Source organism: Condylura cristata, unplaced genomic scaffold (assembly GCF_000260355.1).
Source record: "Condylura cristata isolate star-nosed mole 26May11 unplaced genomic scaffold, ConCri1.0 scaffold00024, whole genome shotgun sequence".
NCBI lineage: Eukaryota > Metazoa > Chordata > Mammalia > Eulipotyphla > Talpidae > Condylura > Condylura cristata.
The window spans coordinates 9,328,777-9,345,623 of record NW_004567125.1 but is presented as its reverse complement, the minus strand read 5'-3'; the positions used below and the strand labels follow the sequence as shown (position 1 = coordinate 9,345,623).

Sequence of the window (16,847 nt, the reverse complement as noted above, 5' to 3'; positions counted from 1 at the left end):
CTTCTACAGAAGGTCCCGTGCTTTGCACAGTGGCCAATCAGCAAGAGGAAACTGCCCAGGGGGGGGGGGGAGTTTGCACAAAGGCATAGGGATGATTGACATGATCAGTACAGGTGGCCTCTTCCTTTGAGCCTGTCCAGAAGGGTGAGGGGTGGGCAAGTCCTGGAATCTCTGATGCTAGCAGTGGCTGTGCAGTGGAATGGACATCCTCAAGGGGCATAACAGAAGGTATGGAGGCTTAGTTGACTTGCCAAAGGATGGGGCAGAAGGCAAGAGTGAAGAGTGACCATCACTTTGCACGTTTTGATGTAGCTGGTCAGGAGAAACACAGGTATCAGAAGCCAGTAGAATCCAGCCTTGGGAGGAAGATGGGTTCAGTGTAGGATGTGCCCAGCTGGTGTGGAACTTGACCTTTAGCTCAGTATCCCCTGCCCAAATGGGGCTATTTGAAATGTATTCATGACATGACTTTTGTATACTTTTTAGAGACTGAACTAAGGGTTTTCCCTTATTTTCTTTCCCCACCCCCACCAAGAGGTGTTTTAACTTGTTACTGGTTACTGATTAGTACTAATAGTACTTAGTACGGATTAGTACTTAAATTTCTATGATAAACAGAAATAGAAAACAATTATTTTCTCCCTTAGGAAATGCCAAGGGTGGAAGATTGTAGATAAAACTCCCAAGAGGGTGGGTGCTATTTCCCAAAAGGACTTATATTTTCATGCCCCCCCCCAGGATTTTGTTCATGCCCTAAAAGTTCTCTCATTCTTTAGTTTTTATCACAAGTCACCTTTGTCTTTCGGCACCGCCAGGACTCCTAAGACGAGAGATCTCCCCTGCTCTCGGGCCCCTTACCCGGCCCACACTGGGCAGCATCCTTTCTCCAGCCCGGGTCTCTGTGGGCTTGACCAAGAGCGTCGGGGAGAGTACCCAGTGCAACTAGCCCTTCAGTTAGCCCCGTGGCTCGGGAGGCCAGCCGAAGCCCGCTCCTTCAGCACTGCCTGTGGGTCACTGGGCCAGGCGGAATTCATTTCCACCCCATTGACTCGCCAGTCCCGCCCCACCGGCTCTGCTCTCCTTCCCCTCGCTGACTCGACCGCCTCCTTTTCCTTCTTTCTCTCTCCCTGTCACCTTCCCAGCTCATCTCCTGTAGTCCCACCTATCGCCTCTTTATCTCTCTCCCCCCGGGTCTGAGTATTTGGGGTCTGCTCTCCGCCTGCGCTTCCGGCTGTCGGGGTCTCTATCTTTGTGTCATCTGCACTGCGCCTCCGTTTTTCAAGTCTCTGCCTTTGAGATTTGCTCTCTGTTGCGTGGTCTAGCTTTAGGGGCGCCCAGTGCTTTCTGCCTCCTTCTGTCGGGGTTCCTGTCTTTGCGGGCGCACTCTGCCCGGCACCTTGGTCCTCCCGCGTCTCCGCTTCCTCGCTCCAGGACCCGCCCCTTGCCCAAGCCCCTCCAATCCCGAGACGCGGGTCTGGCGCTCCGCGTTCCTATTGGCGCGCTCCGAGCCCCCCGCCCCCGGCTGCCCGGCCCCCTCCGGGCCCTCCATTCACACGAAGTTTGGCTCCGTCTGAGGAGGGAGGGGGCGGCCCGGCCCGGCCCAGCTCTGCCCCCGGCCGGCCTGACCCCGGCCCCGGCCCTGGCCCAGCCCTTATCTGATCCCAGCTTCAGGTTTAAGAGTCCTGGTCCCGACATCGCTCCGCTCCTCCCTCCTGCCTGCCTCGTCCGTCAGTTCGTTCCGCTGCCCACCTAGGGGCCACTACTTCCCGGACCCAAGGTAAGACCCTGGCCCTAACGAAGGAGTGCTGCTGCCCACCGGGGGTTATTTCCTGCACACTCTCCACCGTCTGGTGGGGTCCCCAGCTCCTTTCTTCTCCCCTCTGGCTGCCCTCCATCCTGCGTCCCAGCCTGTTTAAGGCGCCCTCCAAACCCACCCTTTTGGAAAGGATTCCCTAAGAAGGTAACTTTACCCAAGCCTGTCACCTCCTCCCTTCTAGATTAAGAAAGGGGCTACCTGATACGCATCCCACTGGGTAGACAGAGGAGCAACACAACTCCACTAAGGACTATGACCACCATACATAACCCTGCACCCCCCTGGCCTCCAGACAGTGCCCCCTTCCTAGGATCTTCAGGTCACTCCCACTCCCACACCCAGCCCCCTTTCTCCTCCCCCCATCCAATGACCCTCTGTGGAGACACCTGCTGAGCACTAGTTCACATGTGCACACAAGCCTCCATCAGTGGGGTATGCCTAGGACCTTTGCCCCCCCAGTCCCTCCATTCCCACTCACCTCCCACTTCGATCCACCCCTCCCCATTACTCCCCCCACCCCTGGCAGTTTCACACTGAGCACCCTAGGAGGGAAGGAGCCAGACTATTCTCCTGGAGTGAGAAGACAGATTGGCTTCTATGGCATCCACCCTCCAGATAGAGATGCCTTCTCCCCAGCCCATCCCTTCTTGCCGCCAGGAACTGACCCAGGACACTGTGTTAGGAAAGAGATGAGAGTTGGTATTTCCTGACTTGCGGGAGAAGCACTGAATCAGGAGATGGGTAGAAGGACAAAATGGGGAAATATATACGGGACATCTGTTCTTTTGAGATTCGTTGATGTTAATAAAACCCCCTAAGCAGTAAAGCAAATGTGGATGTGAAATGGTAAGGTGGTCAGGACTTGCACTGAAAGTAGGCCAAGGCTTAAAGGAGAAACTGTGTTGAACATCAGTACAACTCTAGCTAAGTTTTGCCCAGTCTTTCTTAGGCGTGGTATTTGAATTTTGCCCCACAGAGATCTTTCCCGGTGGGAGGGAGGTGGCCATGGAAGTTTTGATGCTTTTCTATGAGGACTGCTGCTTATTTAGGCTTGCTGAGGGGTACCGAGAAGCCAGCTGAGGATTGACCCACAGCACTGCTGAGTTTCATCTTACCTCCTCTCAAACCCTCTCCCTAGTCTCCAGAGATCTGCGTATGTTCCTGGCATGATGGTGGGCAAGGTCCCATCATGCTCAGGGGTTGGTTTGTCATTGTCTCAGGGTAGAAGCTGGGAAACCCAGCACAGAAAGAACCAGATGCCCATAGCTTGTTCTTCAGGGAGAGGAAATGAGAGAGGAGGGGGAGGGACGGTGTCCTGTCCGGGACAGAGGCCAGAGCTGGGCTGCAAAGGCAATGGGCATGGTCCGGGCAGTGCCAACTCTTTTTCTCCGCCCCCAGTTCTTTGGTGGTGGTGGCGAGGGAGGGAGAGAGGGGGTGTTGGGGGTGATCTGGGCCAGTCCAGCCTCCCAAAGCCCTTGCCAACCTGGGTCCTGAAAGGAGCTGCTGTTTTCTGAGTCATCTCCCAGCCCCCACCCGGAGTCTGTGCAGCCAACTTGTCTCAGTGGATATCAAATGGCAGTGAGTCCCCTGGGGGGTAGGGAGCAGGGTTGGGGTCCCATTCCTCCTGCAGTTCTCATGCAGAATCCCACTCTTGCCCTACTCTGAGGTAACAAAGTCTCTCGCCCCACCATCTGCCCACACCATTCTGGGACACGTTTGTGTGGGAGGACTCCTTGTCTGCTCATGGCAACCCCCTCCTCCCTGTGCCCCACTCAACAGCACCCCACTCCCCCGCCTGCAACTCTGTTCCTGGGCTCCTTTACAGCTCCCTCCGTTGGCTTGGGCTTGACGGTAATGAGCTGACAGAAGATCCAGGGCCTCCTTCCCTGTTCTTGGGACCAGAGAGGCTGAGACATGAGGACCGGGTGGGTTCAAATGAAGTCCTCTGGGGTCATCCTGTGATTGGTGGGATGGAGGCTGGCTCAAGGGGGGTGGAGGGGTGCATTGTGTGGAAAGATGTGCTCAGAGGGGGAAATATCTCCTAGATAAATGTGTAGATTCCTCACTCAAGATGGAAGCTTGATGGACTCCCTGGTGTTGATATGGAGGAAACTCTGGGCACTGGAACCCCTCAACTTTCCTCCCCCAAGGGTTATCTAGGACAGAAGGAAGGAAAAACCCTCCGCTCTCCCTCCCCTCCTCGGCCTAGATTCTTCTCTTGCCTGACTAGTCAATGCTATGTCCAGAGTGGGACCAGCAGCCCAGGGAGGTGGCGAGACCCTGAGGGGGCAGAAAGAGGAATACTCAGGGCACAGGGTGGGGCAGGGCAACAGAAAGATTGGATCAGAGAGGAACGCCAACTCTTCCACAGCCAGGTTTTTTCGTGTTGGCTTCATTCAAGTTTAATACACGCGTGGCTGCCGTTGTTCATGGAGACAGTGCAACTGGGTGGCCCTTCTCCACCCCCTCCCCCCTCAAACCTTGAAAGGACAAAGAGAAAGGCATTGTGGGAAAGCTCCCCGTGGGTGTCTCCAGCTGGAGCGGGATTTGAGGTGGGGGAGAGGGAGGGCAGCTCTGGAATGTGGAGGGAAGGAAGAGCTGACTGCCCTGAGGGGCTGACTTGGCTCTTTGGAGACACACACAGCCAAGGTGTGCAGGGCCTGCGCTTTCTGCTCTGTCCCTGCCGCAGAAGACCCCGTGAGGTCTGAGCCTGCAGCTGGAAGGACAGACAGAGCTCGCTTCCAGGGTCTGTAAAAGGAAGAATCAGAAATGGAGATTGGACAAGGAAGACCATCTTCTGGCACAAATTCAAGTCAACCCCCTAAAAAGTCCATCCTTAGTGCTGCGGAGGGGTTCCGTGAGGTTCGAGGCTCGCTAAGCATCAGGATCACATGATGCTGTCAGGAGGCCTCAAGCCCAGTGACTCCCTGTGCTGTTCTGCCCGGCCCTCCCCCTCCGTTCCCTGGAGGCTGGGGGCTATGAGCTGGCTGGGAGCCAGTCCCTGATTGAAATGGTTTCACTTCTGGCACCTAGTACCTCTTCAGCCTCACCTCAGGGTCCATATGGTTGTGGACTGAGTCAATATTGGTGACCGACTGGTGTGGACATGCACTGTCGCTGGGTCCCCTTTCCTATTCCTGGGCTACCCAGCCCTTCACTGGGGTTTTTCCTGGGCTCCTGCCCTAGGTCTCTACCTTTCACTCTTTGCAGACGAAATTGCTGACTGCTCTGGCCAAACTAGGGCCTCTACAGTTCCTTCCTCCCATAAGTTTATACCAAGCCAATGTCCTGTCTTTACCTCAGGTTCAGTTTGTGGGAACCAAGCTGTTGAGCTTCCTCAAACTTGTCTTTCCTCATTCTGAACAACTTCACTCTTGTAATCAAAGACCTTTTCCTTACCCTCACATCTTAGCCCCCAACCCCTGAGACCTGCCTGTCCCTCTCCCCCACATGTCAGGCTCCCCTGCCATGACCAGCTTGCCTCCCTCCTAAACTGGTCCCCCCTGACTTCTGTCAGTTCCAGTGACCCCTCTTCTTTGTCCTCAGATCAGCCTGCACTTTCCATCAGCCAGATGCCCGCAACTCCCTCCTAGAGGCCTTCCTGACTCCAGCCTCTCTCTCCTTGCTTCCCAACCCCACCCTGTGCCCCACCAGGGAGTTATCCCCAGGACTGTCCTCATGAAACATCCATTTTTTTCGTCCCTTTCCCATACGGGCATCTGGTTTCAATTACAGTCTTCAAGACACTTTGTGTTAGCTTTCCCCCAGCTCTCCAACTCCCCCATCTTCTGGGGATACCCCACCCAGGTATGTTCCATGGTCTGCCCGAAGGCCCTGAGCCACCCCTCCCCCACCCTGGGCTCTTGGGTCCTTCAGCCTTTCCTGCTGCACGTTTCCCTTCTGCTTCCCTCTGTTCTCTTGCACAGTGCCTCTTCTGCACCCACCCTGTTCCTTGTGCCTGTGGCTTTACCTTGATGTCGGATGTGACAGTGTTGTTGGGGAGACACCTGTCTTCCCCACTAGACTGGACCCTCTCTAGAACTAATTCCCTTTCACTGGGGATTCCCTGAAGCAAAGTCAGCTCTTCTGTCCCTGGCCCCTGGGCTCCTGGGCCCCCAGAGCAACTACAGAGCAGCCTGACACTAGGTAGGGGAACTTCCTGACTGCCAATCGTGTGAGGGGACCCTGACTTCAGGCACTTATGAGTGTCCTAGAGAAGAGTGTATGAGAGATCTCATGTAGTTCTCCAAAAAACATCAGGAAAAAACCCTTTCCTATCAGCCAGCCCATCCTGTGGACATGGTTCCATCCTAAGATGATGAGAGACAGACCCTAGAACCCCCAATTTCTATCTTTTAAGCAATGTCAGCCTAGACACACAAAAAAACCTACTGGTCGTGTGGCCTCTGAGCCTTCCTGTGCTGTGAGGCCTGTTCCCAGGAACGCTGGGCTGGTTGTTGGGCTTCAAAGCTGAAAGGAGCAAAAGTCAGGGTGGGTTGGGGGAGCGTAACTCTGAACAGGGCTGCACAGGCAGGAAGAAATGTGGGGCCACCTCCCCATGGGGTATACGCCTCACCTCTTACTGTCCCTTTCTTCCTGGGACTGTACCCTGATCCCAGACCTATTATGCGACGCCACACACACATCCCTACAGCTCAGCCTCCCGGGTCACCAATGATAAAAAGACATGGGCAGGAAGAGTCCAATCTTGGGAGCCCTTTACATTCTTACAGATTATTGAAAACTCCAAAGAGTTTTTGCTTGTGTGGGCGACGCCTATCGATGTGTTAGAAATGAGAACTGAGAAGTCTTAAAATATTTATTCATTTGTTTGATAAGTACAAGCCCAGTTTGCACTGCCATGAATGACATGGCTTTCAGGAAGATAGCTATATTTAGAAACAACACAAGTTTAGTAAGAAGAGCTTTGTGGCTTCCCATTTATACAAATCTCACACTTGGTTTCTTATGTTTGCTTCTGTGTTCATTATGTTGCAATATCATATGCCATGTAGCTTCTGGAAAGCTCCACTGAGCTCTCATGAGAAAATGAAAGTAGAAACAGTAAATTATGTGTCACCACAATTATAAAAGTAGGGTGGACCTCACAGGGCCTCTGAAAAGGCCTCAGAGTCCCCAGGGTGCCTGGACCACACTTTGAGGGTCACCAAACTATCAGAATCTCCAGAAAAGAGTTAAAAAGCCCTGGGCCAGCCTGAATTCTCTAGCTGAGCCCCTTCAGCGTTCCCCCATGACTTCTCCATGAGTGTTGTCACTGGGGACACTGGTCACTGTGACCCTAGACACAGGCTACTTACTTGAGCTTGAATCAGTGCCACTCACTAGCTGTGTGTCTTGGGTATATTATGCACATCTTTGTGCTTCCATTTTTCTCATTTATAAAATAGGGCTTTAACAAAGTGCCTACTTTTTAAAAGTTGCTGAGAATCAAATGATTTAACACTAGAAAAAGAAACATAATTTGAGCTTTTGTTTAATTCCAGTACATTGTCCCTGAAATCACTGCCCATCAGCCCTGAAGGTGGAGGCAGAGTGAGGAGGTCATTAGGGTGCAGAAGTTAAGGATGGAGGTTGCAAGGAGGGGAATCAGCTAGTGCAAGTTCCCACATGCTGACTGCGTGCAGTCTCCTCCCTATGCACCACCCACAGCCCACCTGACCAGGGTCTCCTCTTGGCTCCCACCTGCCCCTTGTGCTGGGGGCCCTAAGTTGTACATGGTCCCTGGCGAAAGCCTCTGTGGTGCTGAGGTGTTAGTAGGTGTGGGCAAGGATGCTGAGCCTTCTGGTCAGGAGAAGAAAAGCTCCCCCTACGCAGTGTGTGGAAGGGATGAGGCAGAGGGGAGACAAACGCCGGCTGAGAAGAGCTAGTCCTAACTTTCTGGCCTCTCAGTCAAATTCCCCTGGTGGGGCTGCGGGCACTACCTTTGCCACAGGCCCAGACACTCCAAACCTTCTCTGGATCTGATCTGGAAGGTCTGATCCCACTTCACCCCTAGTCCTAGGCTTAAGATCTTGTCATCTCTTGCTTTGCTTCCTTCTCCTGCCCACATAGTGAATGGGTGGTACAACTGAGGCACAGAGTGAGGGGCTCACCCGGCCTCTTTCCTGGACCCAACGACCAAGGGCCAGGCCTCTGACTGCCCCTCCTTTCCCAACCTCCATCCCTGGCTTTTTCCACTTGGAAAGTCCTTTCTAGTGAGTGGCAGGTTTGGGGGCCCTGGCCCAGCATTCCTCCCCTGTCTCTGGGCAGTGCCCCCCTGGGGAGCCCCTGTGGGCTAAGATCTCCAGTCTCAACGCTGCCCCACCCCACTCTACCCCTCAGCCAGCAGCCCCCCAGCTCCGCCTCTGGGCTGTGGGACCGGGAGAGGGCTGAGGGGCTGGCTCTGCATACTAATGTCCTGCCCATTGTCAAAGCCCCTTTGTGCCAGCGAGCTCCATTGAGGCGGCTCTGGGGCGGGCACAATGGGGGCTCTGTCCCTGAGTTCCCCCAAACAGTCACCTGCTTTCAGAGCTTCCCCCCCACCACCACCCCCACCGGCCCCAGTGTCCGGAGGGCCCAAGAGTGTGGGGGAGCAGGCCCAGGGCTGGGGGATGGGCAGACAGTGGACCCCCCTCTCCACTCCTTGGGCATTGGATGGAGCAGGCTGTGGAGGGGTACATGGGGGTGGTAGGGAGAGGCCCCAGCTTCCAGGGTGGGCAGGCTGTGAGGGAAAGGAATGCAGGTTCCTGGGGCCGACTAAGGGGATGGGGTGCTTACAGCCTGCCCATTCCTCTCTGCATGCCCAGCCTGGGCCCGGCTGCCGCCTATCCTCCTCCCTCTGCGGCACTCATAAATGCAGAGGCACTCGGCACCGCTCATCTGTGCAGCGCGTACACTCCTGTACATGCCCAGCTGGAGGGGCCTGGACACCGAGGATGGCCAGGCACACAGCTCTGCGTGCCCCACCCCCACCCATGGCCCCTGCCCACCATCCACTAGAACCTGCCCCTGCACCCCACTCATTCCCACCTGTACCTGCACGCACTTCCACTGTCCCGCCCCCAACCTGCACCCCCTCCACCAGCCTGGGGCGGCTCAGCACCACCCCCATGCCCTCGCTGCCCCCTGCTGCTCTGACACAAGTTATAACAAGTTTGCACTTGTTGTGACCTCAAGAATGTGGCCCTGGGGCGGAGAATGTCCCGCTGCCCCAGACTGTACCTGCTTATACGTTAACCATGGGCACAGCCTCCCCTGAGCTCTGAGCACGCGTCCCCCTTCCCCCGCACCCCCCCACCACCACCACCATGGAGGCGCCCGGTCCCCATGGACCCTCCCTGGAGCTGAGCTGAGTGTGGTGCTCCAGCCCCAGCCTGCCCCAGCCTGCCATGCAGGGCACTAGGTACCACCTGTGGTGCTGGTGGGACATGTGTCCTCTCCCTGCTTTACATAGGCTCTGCATGGTGACATAATGTATCCAGGTGGTCAGACTGGGGCTAGAACCCTCATCTCTGATTCTAGGTGTTTGGGGGCTCTGGGGGTATTCCATGTCCTGAGTTCACTCAGATGGCCCATCCATGTGGCATTTTTAGAAGTCATCTATTACCCGCCTTCCTGGGAAGACACTGAGGGAAGGGTGGGGTGGGGAAGGAGAACAGATGCAGGGAGGGTGAATGGGATTCTGAGTCTAGAAAGGACCTCCAAAGGTCACTTTGACCTGCTGCTGCCACTCAGCAGGCTGAGCCTCCCCCCATCCTCTGCCCTCCCAGCTGCTGACTAGATCGCTGGAGAGGGCCCGTGGCCTCTTGACTAGAAATAGACTTTGAGCCCTTCGTGACGTGGGCTGACTGACCCGGCTGTGTCTTATATCTGTATAGTACCTACAGAACTTCTGTGCCTTTCCTACTGCTCTATCTGGGCATCTTCTGGAAGCCTGTGGATGGCTCTCTAAAAGGGAAGAGAAGACATTCCCATAGGGCCCCCCCAGGGCTGGCAGAATTCTGTGTTGTGTGTATGGGGAGCAGGGGTGTGCTGGGTCACATGCAGGTGCCCATAGATGGGTGGGGGTGCTAACACTGCTCATCCGTAGATGCTAGGGACCCCAACCTCCCAGCGTTCCTTCAGTCAGAATTGCACAGCCCTCACAGGCTGCATCTACTCCTTCTCCCCACCAAAACGCTCTTTGGATGCTGGATTTGTCTTACATCATGCAGAGCATGGCCCAACCCCCCCCCCAGACTCTGGACTCTGATGTGGTCACTGTGTTCCAAAGGCCTCTTCCACTGCCCCCTGTGGAGAAAAAAGCCCCTAGCTCTTGAGAGCGGATGGGGAGGTGTCCCATGAGTCCACTTTTGTAGCTTGTCAGCATGCATGTACTCCTGTACCCACCCTTCTTAAGAGGGGACATGGGTGAGGGATGGTAGGAAGTGGATGGAGGTAGATGGGGGGTGAGGGTAGCCCTTAGACTTCTCTATGAGGGATCAGAGGCCATTCTTCACAAGGGCACCCAGGTCTTGAGAGGTGTTGAGAGGACACGTGTCAGAAAGGGGGTGCACTCCCCTCAATGTGCATCCTAAGCCCTGGCACCCAGGGGTCTCCACCTCCCCAGAGTGATCATTAGAATAAATCATCACCAAGGCAGCAGCAGGGAGTGCTGTGGCTGCAGGGTGAACTTCCTGGGTGAAAGGGATGCCTAGGCAGAGGGACAGGTGGGCAGGTGGGGGACTCACTCCCCTGGCTGAGGAGAGGCCGATCCTCAGCCTCCCACACAACGAGGCAGGGGCCTGGGAGACAGAGCCGGGGTGCTCACAGTGCCTGGGGCCCAGAGGCTTCCAGTGGTTTTGGGTCCTGCCAGCATTCACAGCCCAGCAGAGCATCTGGGAATCTGTCCCCCGATGGGCCATGCTTGGCTTTCTCCTCGTTGCTTTCCTTGTTGGCATATTTTGAACCAGCCGCTGCAGTTGAGTAGAGTGTATGCATGGGGGGAGAGTCCCAGGATCTGACTAGGAGGCCCTTACACTGAGGCGAGGCTGGGGGATGAGCTCAGTAGATAATGGTTCAAGACTGGTTCTACGGCTGTGCAGGAGCGGGGGGCCCAGCAAAGCTCTGGTAGGAAGAGAAAGGTTGGGATGAAAAAAGCTGGGGTTATGGCCCTGAGCCTAGTAAAAAATCACTTGTGCTACTAGCCAACAGCGCGGTCATGGGAAGTCGCTCAACTCTTCAAGGCATCGGCTTCCTTGACACTGGAGTGAGGGGTCGGAGGGTGAGGGCATTCCCCGATGGCAGGTGCAGGATGAGGGCACAGACCTGGGCTCCCCCTGTGGTCCCCTCACTAACTGGTTCCTACTAGTGAGTCTGCCAGTCTCCCTGGGCCTGGCTTCGCTCTGTATATGAGGGCAGAGCCCTTGCCGACCTCCTGGGATGACTCGAGTCCACTACACTGTCCAGGGGACAGGGGCTAGTGGCGTGTGGAAACGGAGGGGGAAAAGCTTCCCAGAGGAAGCGGCATCTGAGCTGAGGCCTGAGGGGAGGCAGAAGTCCGTCAAACTCCACAGAGGAGCCCCATTATTTTCCAGGAATTGATGGTATGAGAAAGTGTGGCCTGTTCAAGGACTGAGAGAAGCGCAGTGTGGCTGAAGGAAGAGGACAGGAGTGAGGGGGTGGAGGCAGAGTCATGACGCTGGAGAGCTGCCGACTCACACTGTCATGAACTCTGTCCCACCAGCAGGTCTAGGGGCTTTAGAATTGGGGCCCTTCTGCTCCCCTCCAACCTCCCTGTCCTTTTCCATCTCCCAAGCTCAGTCTTCTTGACCGTGGTCACATGGTCCTGTGGTCACCAGTGGTATTGGACTCCCAGCAGGGCCAGGGAGAAACCCTGGGTCTGGGCTGTCTGCCCTGGGCCAGGTTTTGGGTCAGGACTGAAAAATCTGCCTCTCTCATCCCACACCTCTTACAGGAGACCCTGGCACCCAGGCTTCTCGCTAGGCACTGTGTACTCCCGTGGGCCTCATTTCCTCATGTGGCATTCACCATAGAGTCCAGATCATTGATGGAGGAGGCTGGAGGCAGATGAGGACTGAGGAAATGAGGGAAAAGGTGGTTCTTCAGCCTGAAACCTAGGGGAAACCAAGTCAACGCCCCAACTGTCCCAACTGTTTCAAGATCAATGGGAAACTTTAAGGAGGGGCCCCCCGAGGATGAAGCACGTTACACACAGAGAAAGGGACCTGAGGGAGGAACATCGCTTAGTGTCTCAGTCCTGTGGGCTTTTATGTCAAGTGTCGTGAGCACTTGCTCCATGCGAGCACTGGAGACACAAAAATGGATGGGCAATGAGACGCCACAGCCCACAGCGGCTGCTGGTGAGAAGATGGGCGTGTCCGTCCTTTCTGGAGGTGTGAGGAGGTGTAAGGATGCCTCTGGGAGCTGCTCTGGGAGGGTGCACACTGGGGTGACCCCTCTGTCTCTGCCCACTCTGGGACCCTGACCGACAATGTCCAAGCTTCTCTGGCGCAGGCCCGCGTGACCTAAGACCAGAGGAGAAAGTGTACAGAGAGATCAGTGCAGGCAGCCAGTCACCCTCTTCCCTCAGCGATGCACCCCCGATCCCGAGACCTATCAGCTCAGTCCTCTGCGCTTTCCCAGACTCAGGAGGCAACTTAGTGATGCTTAGGCTCACTGACCTCCCCCAAATCTTTTGGGGCCCGGGCATCCTGGGCTCTGGGGAGCTTGCCAGCTGCCTGGCGCTGTCTGGCCAGGGGTGCTCACTGAGGGCTGGGCTTCTGCTGGCCCCCTTATGGCCCCTTCCAGAAGGTTGAAAGGATCCTCACTTGGGGTTATAAGGAAGCAGATGAAGAGGGTGGAGGAGGTGGAGTGGGGCCTCCCTCAGTTCTGGGGCTGTGGTAAGTCCTGTTTCCTTAGAAAAGGGATACAGGAGTGGGGCATGAGTATTGCCAACCCAGTTTGTGGGGTGGGGTGAGGGGAGGTTGGGGTGGAGAAGTTTCCGACTTTGCCATTAAATAACACCAGCAAGTTTCTTTCTTTTAAAAATATATTTATTTATCTTAAGTGCATTTTTAAAATCTTGGTTGTAATCTTCATGGACTTCCCACCACCAATTCACCCATGTGCCATCACCGTGCACTCTTCTCTCTCCAGTTTTGATCCTGTTCCCCTCTCCACCCCGTAAAATGTCTCTGGTTTGTAGTTGTTTGTTTTTACTTTATTACAATTGCTTTTTTTTTTCCTGATCCCTTACTCATAGCTCCTGCTATGAGTAAAACTATCCGGTATTTTTCTTTTTCTTTCTGGCTTATTTCACTAAGCATGATCCCTTTCAGCTCCTTCCACGTTGCTCCAAAAGGCATGAGTTTATCTTTTTTGAGTATCAGCAAGTTTCTTTACCTCTTTGGGCTGTAGTTTCTCTGCCTCAGCTGATAGTTCCTCTCATGGGCAGGCCACGATATAACACTACTTCATAATTGCATAGGGGCCTTACAGACTGTTCACATGTATCTTGCACAATCCTAACCACACAAGGGCAGGCCTCACCATCTCATTCGGTCAGGAAAACAAGCACTAGAGACATTGAAAGATTGACTGACATTCCATTGCTAGAATGCCACAGAGCACAGGATGGCAAGTAGATGGGAGAGGAAGAGACAGCACCCCAACTCTCCCAGACAGACTGGGGTAACAAGAGGCCTTCATTGGTTGGGTTGAGTCCATCTGATGGAAAATAGCTTTTCTCACCGCCAACTTGAGAAGACTTCTGAGGCCCAGTGATGGAGTGATAGCTGCTAAGATGGGGAGTGTGGTCCCTCAAGGGCCACAGAATCATACCAGGGGCCACAAACCTGTCTTTCCTCCACTCTGACCAGCTAGGTCAGAATTTAAGGAGGTTAAGTTCAAAGGCTGTCATTTCAAAGAGGTCTTAAGGACAGAGGAGTGATAGTATGATGTGATGGCAGACTGTCCCTGGAACATGGGGGTTAAGGATCTTCCAGGCGGAGGCACTGAGTGAGCAAAGCTTGGGGTGTGCAGGCTGTGCGTGAAGCACCAGTGGCAGCACCCTGTGACTGGGGGTGGGAGGGCCTAGGCCCGACTATCCAAGGAGAGTCGTGAAAATTAAGGGGGGGGGCAGGTGGTGAAGGATTTCAAATGCCCTGTCCAAAAAATTGGGTTTCACCGGAGAAACCGTGGGAATCTGCTCAAGGATTTAAAGCTGGGATGATCTGCTGGGTTGTGGTGGCCGTTGAGGTGGGGCTGGGGGAGGGGGCAGGAGTGGGGCTGGGAGAGGGGGCAGGGGTGGAGCTGGGAGAGGGGACAGGGGAAGGGGAGGCTTCATTGCTGCATTTCAGGTTGGGGAGAGTCTGGGCTGGGCTGAGACAGAGAGGCGCCCGCAGGGGCAACCTGACAAGGCCTAGTGACCAGCTGTGGGAGGGGAGAGAAACCAAGGATGGCACCGAGCCTAGCTTGGACATGGAACAGGTGGTTATTCTGTGTACACAGAGGACTTCCTTGGAGGTGAAAGGAGGGTGGAACGTGCCTCAACTGGCGTGCTCTAGACAGAGGGAGTCGTGGGCCCTGTGGAGGTGAGGATTTCCTCAGGTGTGATGAAACAGCCGAGCAAGGAAGAGAGTGGAGACATGAGTCCGTTTAAGGGGCAGAGAAAACACAGCAGGAGAGTGGGCCAGAAGGGCGCAGGCAGGTGCTGAGGGTCCTGCTGGAGCAGCAGTGGGGCCTCACATGTCACTTGTGTGGGCACATTCAGGGTTCTACTGGGGATGCTTTCTGGGCCTCTCCCAACTGTGTATCTGGGTTTGTGAGGCCCAGAGATGCAGTTTATGTGACTTTCACCAAATCAAAAAGCTGGGATATGCAGACACTCCCAAACTACTCCAGTACTAGGAATTGGAGAGGGGAGGGTGCCCCCCATGGTGGTAAGAGTCGCAGAAGATAGTGTGGAGGATGATAGATCAGCCCTAGGCCTCTGATGCCCGGAGATGGCCCAGGTGGGGACTGAAATGCCTTTAATGTTTAATGACCCAACGGTTGGCTGTGACCTTGCAGGGCATCGTCTGGCTCTTTGTTGGCTGACGAGTAGGTGACAGAACTGCTCCCACACTGTGTGGACTTCACGGCCTGCTGGTCTGAGGGGCCTGGTGGACTGCACCGCTTGATATTGCTGATTTGAGATCCATTCTTTAAATTGGCAGTTTCCTGTAATCTGTCTTGATAGCAAAGAAACAGGAATAGAGGGTGGGGGTAGGGGGTGAGGGGTGGAAGGGGCCAGGAGGCAATGCAGGGGCAGTGGGACTGGCCGCCTGCCCTCTGGTGGTGGGAGATGTCTGCAGGGCACCGCAGAGGAGCAGATAGCCAGTGAAGCTCTGCATTTGCAGGAGCTGGGTCATCTGCTGGTTCCCCGCCCCTGCTAAACCTGAGCTGTAAGTGTCACCAGGGCTGAGGTGCAGGAAGAACCTCCTGAGAGAGTTATATGCCTAGAAGAAATCTGTGCTTCTAAACTAGCATGGCCCCTCCACTGGACCTTTGAGCTCAGAAGGTGTGGATGCCCCGGTGGGGTCTCTGTGTCTAGGCAGGTGGCAGTGAAAGATTAGAGGCAGGAGGGCTGGCCGTGAGAAGAGACCCCGGACAGGCATCATGGCCACTGCCCTGTTTCTGCCCGGCACAGCCCCCTCCAAGTTTCCTGAGCCTTGGGGGCCTTCTCAGAGTCTTGCCCCTTACTGGTGACCAGCAAGTGGTGCTGGATACTGGCGGATGGTAACTAGACGTTATTCCTACCAAGGCCTTTGCCTCCTGCCGAATCGTTATACGATGTGATTTTTTCTGGCGGTGGGGTTGGGGTGAGGAGGTGGGCCCACACTCTGAGCAGAGATTCCTGGGAAGCAAGGCCCCAGACTGCCAGGGCCGGAGGCACCCAGAATCCAGGCAGCTGTGCTCATCCTTTGTCCTCAGCTGACCTCCACACAGCACCCGGCTCCTTGCACACACCTCCGCTGGGAGCAGAGTGACTGGGAGCAGATGCTGCTGGGGTGACCTGGGAAGGGTGTGCTAGAGTGTGGGAGTAGGGGCATCAGAAGCAGTGCCCACATGCCGTAGGTCCCCAGAAAGCACCCTCCAGTCCAGTTGGGGAAGAGGGGCCCCCTGAGATGCTCTCCAAGCAGTTTGCTCAGAAACAATGCTCCCTTCTTTATTTTTTTTTAAGATTTATTTATTTATGCATACAGAACTGGGGTACAGACCAGAGATGCAGGGGCAACGAGAGGATTCACCAGAGACAGAGTGAGGAGCAGATTGATGAAGTACACTGCAGAGGGGAGCAGCAGGAGGGTCAGGAGGGGTCTGCCAGGCCATGTGGTCACCTCCTGGGGCCGGGATCAAACTCATGCTGAAGTGGCTTCAGCTTCTTAGTGCTGTGCTCTAACCCGCTGCGCCACCAGGGAGGACCTCAGTGTGCCCTTCTTGAAGGCGCAGAAGTCCTGCCTGGGGAGCAGGCAGAGGAGGGGCAGTGGTCCCCATCAGCCCACACTGACAGCTGGTGATGTCTGGACAGAGAACATCTGACATGGCCCCATCCCTGCCCCTCCCTCTCTTGACCGGAAAACACTGGGGTCGGGAGGGCCAGGCAGAGGTCACCAGCTCCCAGGAAATGCTTTGAAGGCTTTATCCTTTTGATGAGACTACTAGAACTTTCCAAACGTTGACACAGGAGAAGAAAAGCCCATTCTTCCCTGGGCCAGAGCCCTGGTGTCAGGTCAAGGGTAGAGGACAGAGGAAGGGGCAGGCCAAGAAAGGGTGCAGGACAGGGGAGCTGTGACTCAGTTGGCAAGCAGGCCCGACGCACACACACTGCCCTCTTTTCCCACCTCAAGATTTGTGTGCATCTGGCCCACTTCTATTTGTTTTTTCTTCTTTGGAGAAGGACAAGAGGAGATTGATGAATAAAGACATCAAGTCTGAAAAGAACCCCAAATCCAACCCCATTGTTTCTTCAACCTTGAGGCTTACATAA

The 16,847-nt window shown here is 55.1% G+C and overlaps 1 protein-coding gene across 1 annotated transcript in view; it reads left to right on the top strand.

The window, feature by feature from the left end:
• Nucleotides 1-1,632: 1,632 nt before the first annotated feature.
• The window catches only part of KCNJ10 (potassium channel, inwardly rectifying subfamily J, member 10), a 28,947-nt gene continuing 13,732 nt past the window's right edge, over nucleotides 1,633-16,847 (top strand). The window contains exon 1 of the mRNA XM_004688369.2: nucleotides 1,633-1,777. The gene's annotated coding sequence lies outside the window, so the exon portion shown is untranslated. The remainder of the gene's footprint in view (nucleotides 1,778-16,847) is intronic.